Consider the following 7,713-nt stretch of genomic DNA (forward strand, 5'->3'; position numbering starts at 1 on the left):
GGACTAAAATACCATTTTCGTGTTAAAACCTTTTTCACAAATACATGTTAAACATGTAGAGCATTTGGAAAAACTTGAACATTTTAAGATTTACGTTCAAAGTTGTTTTTCTTGTAGCCTCTATCAGCACTATTAGCAAAAGCTACCACAAAACCATTAATCCACTAATTTTACAGATTTGGACTAAAATACCATTTTCGTGTTAAAACCTTATTACAAATACATGTTGAACATGTAGAGCATTTGGAAAAAGTTGAACATTTTAAGATTTAGGTTCAAAGTAGTTTTTCTTGTAGCCTCTATCAGCACTGTTAGCAAAAGCTAACACAAATTTTACAGATCCATAAATCCACTAATTTTACAGATTTGGACTAAAATACCATTTTCGTGTTAAAACCTTTTTCACAAATACATGTTAAACATGTAGAGCATTTGGAAAAACTTGAACATTTTAAGATTTACGTTGGTCGGCAAAAATCCCCCACTGAACCCTCCCCGAGGGTGCCGACTGGTAATAGATACCACAGATTCACGACACAAGCGGGGACGAGCTGGTAACAGTCCGCCCCTGCCGTAGACGTGAGGAATCTAGCTAAGGTCAGACTTCTTATCTGTGTGTTAGATGTTGCTCAATAGCACAGCATACAGATAAGGAGCCTTACCATGGTCGGGGGTAAAGGGCTGGATCAAGGTTTAATGCGACCCGTGCCGAGGATCAACCTGGCTGGGGGCCCCTAAATAGCCCAGTCTCGAACGGAGCTTACGGATACTTGGCGCCCTCCGTAATAAGATAGCCTTACTTGCGCAACGGGGGCTATGCGCAAGTGGACATACTTTCCCCCACACTCGTGGGACCAACAATGAACCAAAACGCAAATAAACAAAAACAACAAATAACGAAAACAAAAAATCGGAGAGAGCCCGGATCTCCAGGAAAAAAGCCGGAGGGAGCGAGTTGCTCCCATAAAAGAGCAGAATTTGGAGCGAGCTCAACAAACACGAAGAGGACAGGAGCGAAGCTTGGTCCTGATGACAAGGCAAGCACTAGTAAAGGGGCAGAAGCTAAAGCTGGCCCACAGAAAGTGGGAGCGCCGGAGGCAGCCAGACCCAAACCATGCGGCCAAAACACGGCTGAGAAGCAGGGGGAGGGAGGAGATGCCAAAGGGGCTGCTGCTGGAAGTGCATCTGCCAGGGAGTGGCCTGCATTTAGCATGCAGGACCCGACAATGGCAAAGTATGCGGAGAGACGACGCGCCGCATACTACCAAGGTTGGTAGAGCTAAAGCCGCCAACGAAAGAGGAGCTAACGAAGGAGCTCCAAGCATCGATTGACTGCGCGAGAGCAGTCATACCCAACTTCAAGTTGGAGCCGCCGGTAAAGGCAGCCAAGCGACAGAGGTCAACTGAAGAGGCAAAGCCGTCAGCAAAGAGACCGAAGACCAAGGGTGTAACGCCCGCAAAATCATTTGCGGAAGTGGCCCGGAACCGAATTGTCATTGGCGTTCTGGATGAGGGAGATCCCGAAGGAAGAATCCCCAGAGCCCAATGGAAATGGGTGCAGGCTGCGCTGACAAATGGGGCGCTGAAAGTGCTATTAAGCAATCCGGGTCCGCCACCGTCATGCGCAGATGCCGGCTGGTACCAGGGCCAGATCAAAATGATTGCTTGCGATGACGAGAGATCGGTCGCTCTATACAAAGCTGCTATAGCCAAGGTGGGAGAGGTATACCCCGGGGCAAAATTGGTAGCAGTAGACAAGAAGGACATACCATCCAGACCAAGGGCAAGGGTATGGATTCCGGCTACACCATCACAGCCGGACCAAATTATGCAGCTCATAAGAGCCTGCAACCCGAGCCTACCCACGGAAGGGTGGAAGTATGTCAAGACATTTGATGACAGCGTAGCAGAATCTGGCGTGGAGACCAAAAGGGCCACGATGCAGATTCTGCTGTTATTAACGAAAGAATCCATCGAACCGCTGGCGAAAAGTGGCGGGGAGATAAATTACGGGTTCACGAAAGTAAGGATAACGCCTAACAAGTCGGACGCCGATGCTGCAGACCATCTGGCATCGGGGAAAGAGTTATGCGAAGTAGAGGAAGATCCGATGGAGTCCTCGAGCGACGCGGAAAGTATGGAGCAAGGTGAGTGTTCTTCTTCCGGGTCTGAGCTTGCGGCCAGACTCTCAAGCTTGTATACTGAGAAAGAGCTTTTAAGCGACTCTCAGGAAGACGCAGATATAACAATAGTTAATGCGTCTTCTACAAATTAATCTCCATCATAGCAAACTCGCTTCAGCAGCCCTAATTAACCGCGTGGCAATGGAACAGCCTGAATTTGTCCTCATTCAGGAGCCATGGGTTAATGGAGGGCGTATTTGTGGACTGAGGACGCCGAACTATAAGTTGCTGATGGCTAACTGTGAAGGTAAAATCAGAGCCTGCATAATGGCAAAGAAAAACCTTAATGTTTTTATATTACATAATTACAGCAACAACGGCACAGCAGCAGTAAGCTGGGAAACGGGCTCAAGCAGTTACCGGCTAGTGTCGTGCTATATGCCGTATGAGCAGGAGCTGGTGCCACCTCTGATGGTAAAAGAGGTGGTACGGGATAGCGAGGCATCCAAGTGCATGACGATACTTGGATGCGACTCAAATGCGCATCACACAATCTGGGGCAGCACAGATGTAAACGACAGAGGTGAGTGTCTCTTTAATTACCTACTAGGTACTAAATTACTGGTGTGTAATAAGGGAAGCACTCCAACATTTATTACAAGAAACCGACAAGAAGTGCTGGATATCACACTTGTGTCAGAAGAACTAATTGACAGGGTAACCCAATGGAGGGTTCTCGAAGAACATTCCTTTTCGGATCACCGATATATCGAATGTACAATAGAGGAAAGGGCCGATAGAGGCATTAACTTTAGGAATCATAGGAGAACGAACTGGCAGGTGCACATGCAAGAGCTAGTAAAAAACTTATCCCTATGATTCTACCGTTTCAGCCCAATAGCAAGGAGGATCTAGATATCCTCTGTAATCGACTTACGGAATCGTGCCGGCAAGCACTAGAAGTGGGTTGTCCAATAACACGGAGCAGGGGTATAATAAGGCCCCCCTGGTAGTCTCTAGAACTTAAAAAGCTACAAAAAGAATGCAGAAAGCAGTTCAATTTAGCTAAGCAATCCCAAGGCGAGTCAGACTGGGATTATTATTACAACCTCCTTAGGTCATACAAAAAGGAAGTTAGGAGAGCAAAAAGAAATTCATGGAAATCGTTTTGCAACGACATCGAGAACACGGCGGAAGCGTCTCGACTTAGGAAAATAATGGCACAATCGGTGCATAGTATCGGATATCTTCAGAAGCCAGACCGAAGTTGGACGGTATCCAGTGAAGAGTTCTTGGGGCTACTAATGGATACCCACTTCCCAGGCAGCTCTGCCATACTGCAGAAAATACTCAAGACAGTGGAGCAGAAATGAGCCCCACTCTCATAAACAGAGTGTCAGAAAGCAACGTACGCTGGGCAATAAACAGCTTTAAGCCCTTCAAGTCGCCGGGATCAGACGGTATATTCCCGGCTCAATTGCAGCAGTCGCAGAATTACATAATGAATTGGCTAATTGCCATTCTTAAGGGGGCGCTGCAATTAAACTACATCCCTTCGCTTTGGAGGGAGGTCAAGGTAATATACATACCAAAGGCAGGCAAAAGCTCGCATACAAGTCCAAAAGACTTCAGGCCAATTAGCCTCTCCTCTTTCCTTTTAAAAATCCTGGAAAGACTAATAGAATTACATATAAGAAATAAACTGAAACCAGAAAAGTTGGCTGGTTCGCAGCATGCGTATTCTAAAGGAAAATCCACAGAAACAGCACTAAGCACTGTGGTGGCGGAGATTGAAAAATCTTTGGAAGTCAAAGAATACACTCTATTTGCCTTCTTAGACATAGAAGGAGCCTTCAATAATATCCAGCCTAGGGCCATACTGAGTGCGCTTAAGGATCTGGACATCTCTGAACCTCTCAGGAAATTAATTGAACAGATGCTCACGAGCAGGTCAATAATTTCAACGATCTGTCCAAAGAGGTACACCTCAAGGAGGCGTGTTATCCCCACTTCTCTGGGTCCTGACAATGAATAAGTTGCTGATGGATCTAGAAAAGAAGGGGGTACATGTTGTGGCCTACGCTGACGATGTGGCAGTATCGGTCAGAGGCAAATTTCCGAATACTCTCGCAGACCTTATGCAAACGATATTGGACGATATAAATCGCTGGGCAGTATCGTGCGGATTAAATTTAAATGCTGGTAAGACAGAGCTCGTATTGTTCACCAGAAAACATAATGCTCCAGAAGTTACGGCGCCAATAATAAATGGTTGCAGACTAACAATTGGAGATAAGGCAAGCTACCTGGGACTAATCTTAGACAGGAAGCTTTCTTGGAAACAAAACTTGGATGCTAGGGTGAAGAAGGCAGCCACAGCACTCTACACCTGTAAAAGGATGGTGGGCCCTAAATGGGGACTTACACCTCGGGTAACTTATTGGCTCTATACAGCAGTTGTCAGACCAATCATGACATACGGTATATTGGTATGGTGGCCAATAATGGAAAAGAAATACGAGGTAAAGCGTATGGAAAGCATACAGAGAGCAGCCAGTATATGCATTAGTGGAGCTCTTAGAACAACGCCAAGCCAGGCTCTTAACGTCATTCTACATTTACTGCCAACAGACCTGTTCTGTAAACAAGTGGCGGCAAAGTCAGCTCTTAGACTGAGGGAATCCTCCCAACTAGTCGCATGCAACAAGGGGCATTCAAGGATACACAGTATATTTCCGTTCCTACCCAAAACCACGGATTTCCACAATCCAACAGAACGGATACTAAATTCGGTCCACAATATTGCCTTCCCCACAAGAGATGAGTGGAAAAGGGGCGAGGTGGGCAGGAATACAGGAATTAGCATCTACACGGATGGATCCAAACTGGATCATCGAGTGGGAGGTGGTGTCTTTTGCGCAACATTAAACACCAATATCGCCTTCCGTTTGCCAGATCACTGCAGTGTCTTCCAGGCGGAGATCACAGCAATTAAAGAAAGCCTAGTGGTATTGACAAAGAGTGTGCTCACAACAAGGAGCATATATATATACACGGATAGCCAAACGGCCTTGAAATCACTCAAGTCTCCAATGGTCTCATCCAAGCTAGTGAAAGATTGTCTTGATCTATTAGAGGATCTGACATCCTACTTCACAATAAACCTGCAATGGGTTCCAGGACATAGCGATATTCCTGGTAACTGCGAAGCAGATGAACTAGCCAGAATAGGACCCTTTGGCAAATAACCCCTGAAAAAGAGGGTATCTTTATGCCTTTGGCAACTTGCAAACACTTCATCAGCGAACATGCTATAAATATAGCTGAGTCTCGGTGGAGACAATCAATAACCTGCACAACCAGCAGACTAACGTGGCAGGAATGGAGCCTGAGTCGCACAAACCGACTACTAAAATTTAAAAGGAATGATATAAGAACTCTGATAGGAGTACTAACAGGTCACTGCCTAATTGGAAGACATGCAAGTAGGCTAGGTGTACCATACAACGACTATTGTAGAAGCTGTCAAGAAGTAGAGGAAGAGGAGACTGTAAAGCATCTTCTATGCGAATGTAAAGCTCTATATAGGAAAAGAAACGCAACTATCGGTCGTGGATTCTTTGACGACGTATCAGAAGTTGCTAATATAAAATTATTTGTACTGATGAACTTCATCAGGAGCACAGGTTGGTTCAGAGAGGAGACGATAGAATGAGGGAACATTAGTCCCGGTGGTATCACAATGGGCCTCCTATAAGCCTAGGTGCGTCATTGGACAGCCACTCAACCTACCTACCTAAGATTTACGTTCAAAGTAGTTTTACTTGTAGCCTCTATCAGCACTATTAGCAAAAGCTACCACAAATACATAAATCCACTAATTTTACAGATTTGGACTAAAATACCATTTTCGTGTTTAAACCTTATTACAAATACATGTTAAACATGTAGAGCATTTGGAAAAACTTGAACATTTTAAGATTTACGTTCAAAGTAGTTTTTCTTGTAGCCTCTATCAGCGCAATTAGCAAAAGCTACCACAATCCCTTTTCCACAAATACATACATGTAGAGCATTTGAGAAAATTTCAACATTATTAGATTTACGTTCAAAGTCTATTTGCTTGTTACCTGTTTATTCGCTATAATCAAAAGCACCTACAAATACATGTAACCATACTTGTAAGCTTCACAGATTTGGACTAAAATACCATTTTCGCAAATACATACATGTTGAGCATTTGGCAAAATTTGAACACACCTAGATTTACGACCAAAGTCTATTTGCTTGTTACCTGTATATTCGCTATAACCAAAAGCTACCACAAATACATGAAACCATTAACTTTACAGATTTGGACTTTAATACCATTTTCCTGTTAAAACCTACTTTACAAATACAAACTTATAGATCATTTGGGAAAACTTGAACATTCTTAGATTAACGTTAAAAGTCTATTTTCTTGTACCCTGTATCATCCCTTTTAGCAAAAGCTATTTCATAAATCATATATCATAAATCATATCAACATCGCAGATTTGGATGCAATATGGGCATGTGGAGATAAAGTGGTACAAGACAAACCACTAACGCAAAATGCGTACTTCACACGAGATAAAATATGTGGGATTTATTTTTACAGCTGCTACATACCGCCAAGAATATCGCATACTGACTACGATAAAATACAGGACGAAGTTGTGAAAGAAGCAATGACCACCACACCTAACATAATTGCAGGGGACTTTAATGTCTGGGCTCTAGAATGGGGAAGCATAGCCACCAACCAACGAGGCAGTACATTGCTCAAAGCCTTCGGCCTGCTAGACGTTGTACTGTTGAACACAGGGACACAAAATACTTTTGAGAAGAATGGACGTGGCTCCATTATTGATATATCTTCTGCCAGCAGATAGTTATTTCGATCAACAGACTGGCGGGTGTCTGACACATATACCCAGAGTGATCATCTGGCAATAATGATAAATATCAACAAGGGCATGGAACGGCCAAGAAGAAACCTCTGCCAACAAAAAGTGCAGGCCAAAGGATAAAGGATCGAAACACTGGACGAGGCTGTTTTCCAATTTATTCTTGACGAAAACCTCAGTGAAACTAATGACGTGGACTAGCAGGCCAAACTTTTGGTTCATCATGTTACTAAAGCTTGCGATGCCGCCATGATCAAAAAGAAACATACTGCTCGGAGAAAGCCGAAGAGTAAAGGAAGAGGAGAATATAATGTACTCCGTGACATTTTCAAGAAAAAACGAAGCAAGCTCAAAAAGGCGATAAAACAGAGCAAAAATGCCTGCTTCAAAGCTCTATGTGACAAAGTAGACGAGAACCTCTGGGGCGAAGCATATAAAATCGTAATGTTAAGGTTTGGAGGGAGCAAAGGACAAGCACCTACCTGTCCCTCATTACTCCAAAAGGTAATTGAAACGCTGTTTCCTAAACAAAACCAAGAATGTGGAGTTCTACGCCTTGAAGAGCTAGAAGCCACAGATGCGCCAGAGGTCAATGATATGGAATACCGAACAGGGCTCTGAAACTCGCAGTAAAAATTAACACAAATACATTCACGGCG

The 7,713-nt window shown here is 44.0% G+C and overlaps 1 pseudogene; it reads left to right on the forward strand.

Annotated features, from left to right (window-relative positions):
* The first annotated feature begins 860 nt into the window (after positions 1–860).
* Positions 861–2,275, forward strand: LOC138855722 (uncharacterized; annotated as a pseudogene).
* The last annotated feature ends 5,438 nt before the right edge of the window (positions 2,276–7,713 follow it).

Source organism: Bactrocera oleae, chromosome 2 (assembly GCF_042242935.1).
Source record: "Bactrocera oleae isolate idBacOlea1 chromosome 2, idBacOlea1, whole genome shotgun sequence".
Classification (NCBI taxonomy): Eukaryota; Metazoa; Arthropoda; class Insecta; order Diptera; family Tephritidae; genus Bactrocera; species Bactrocera oleae.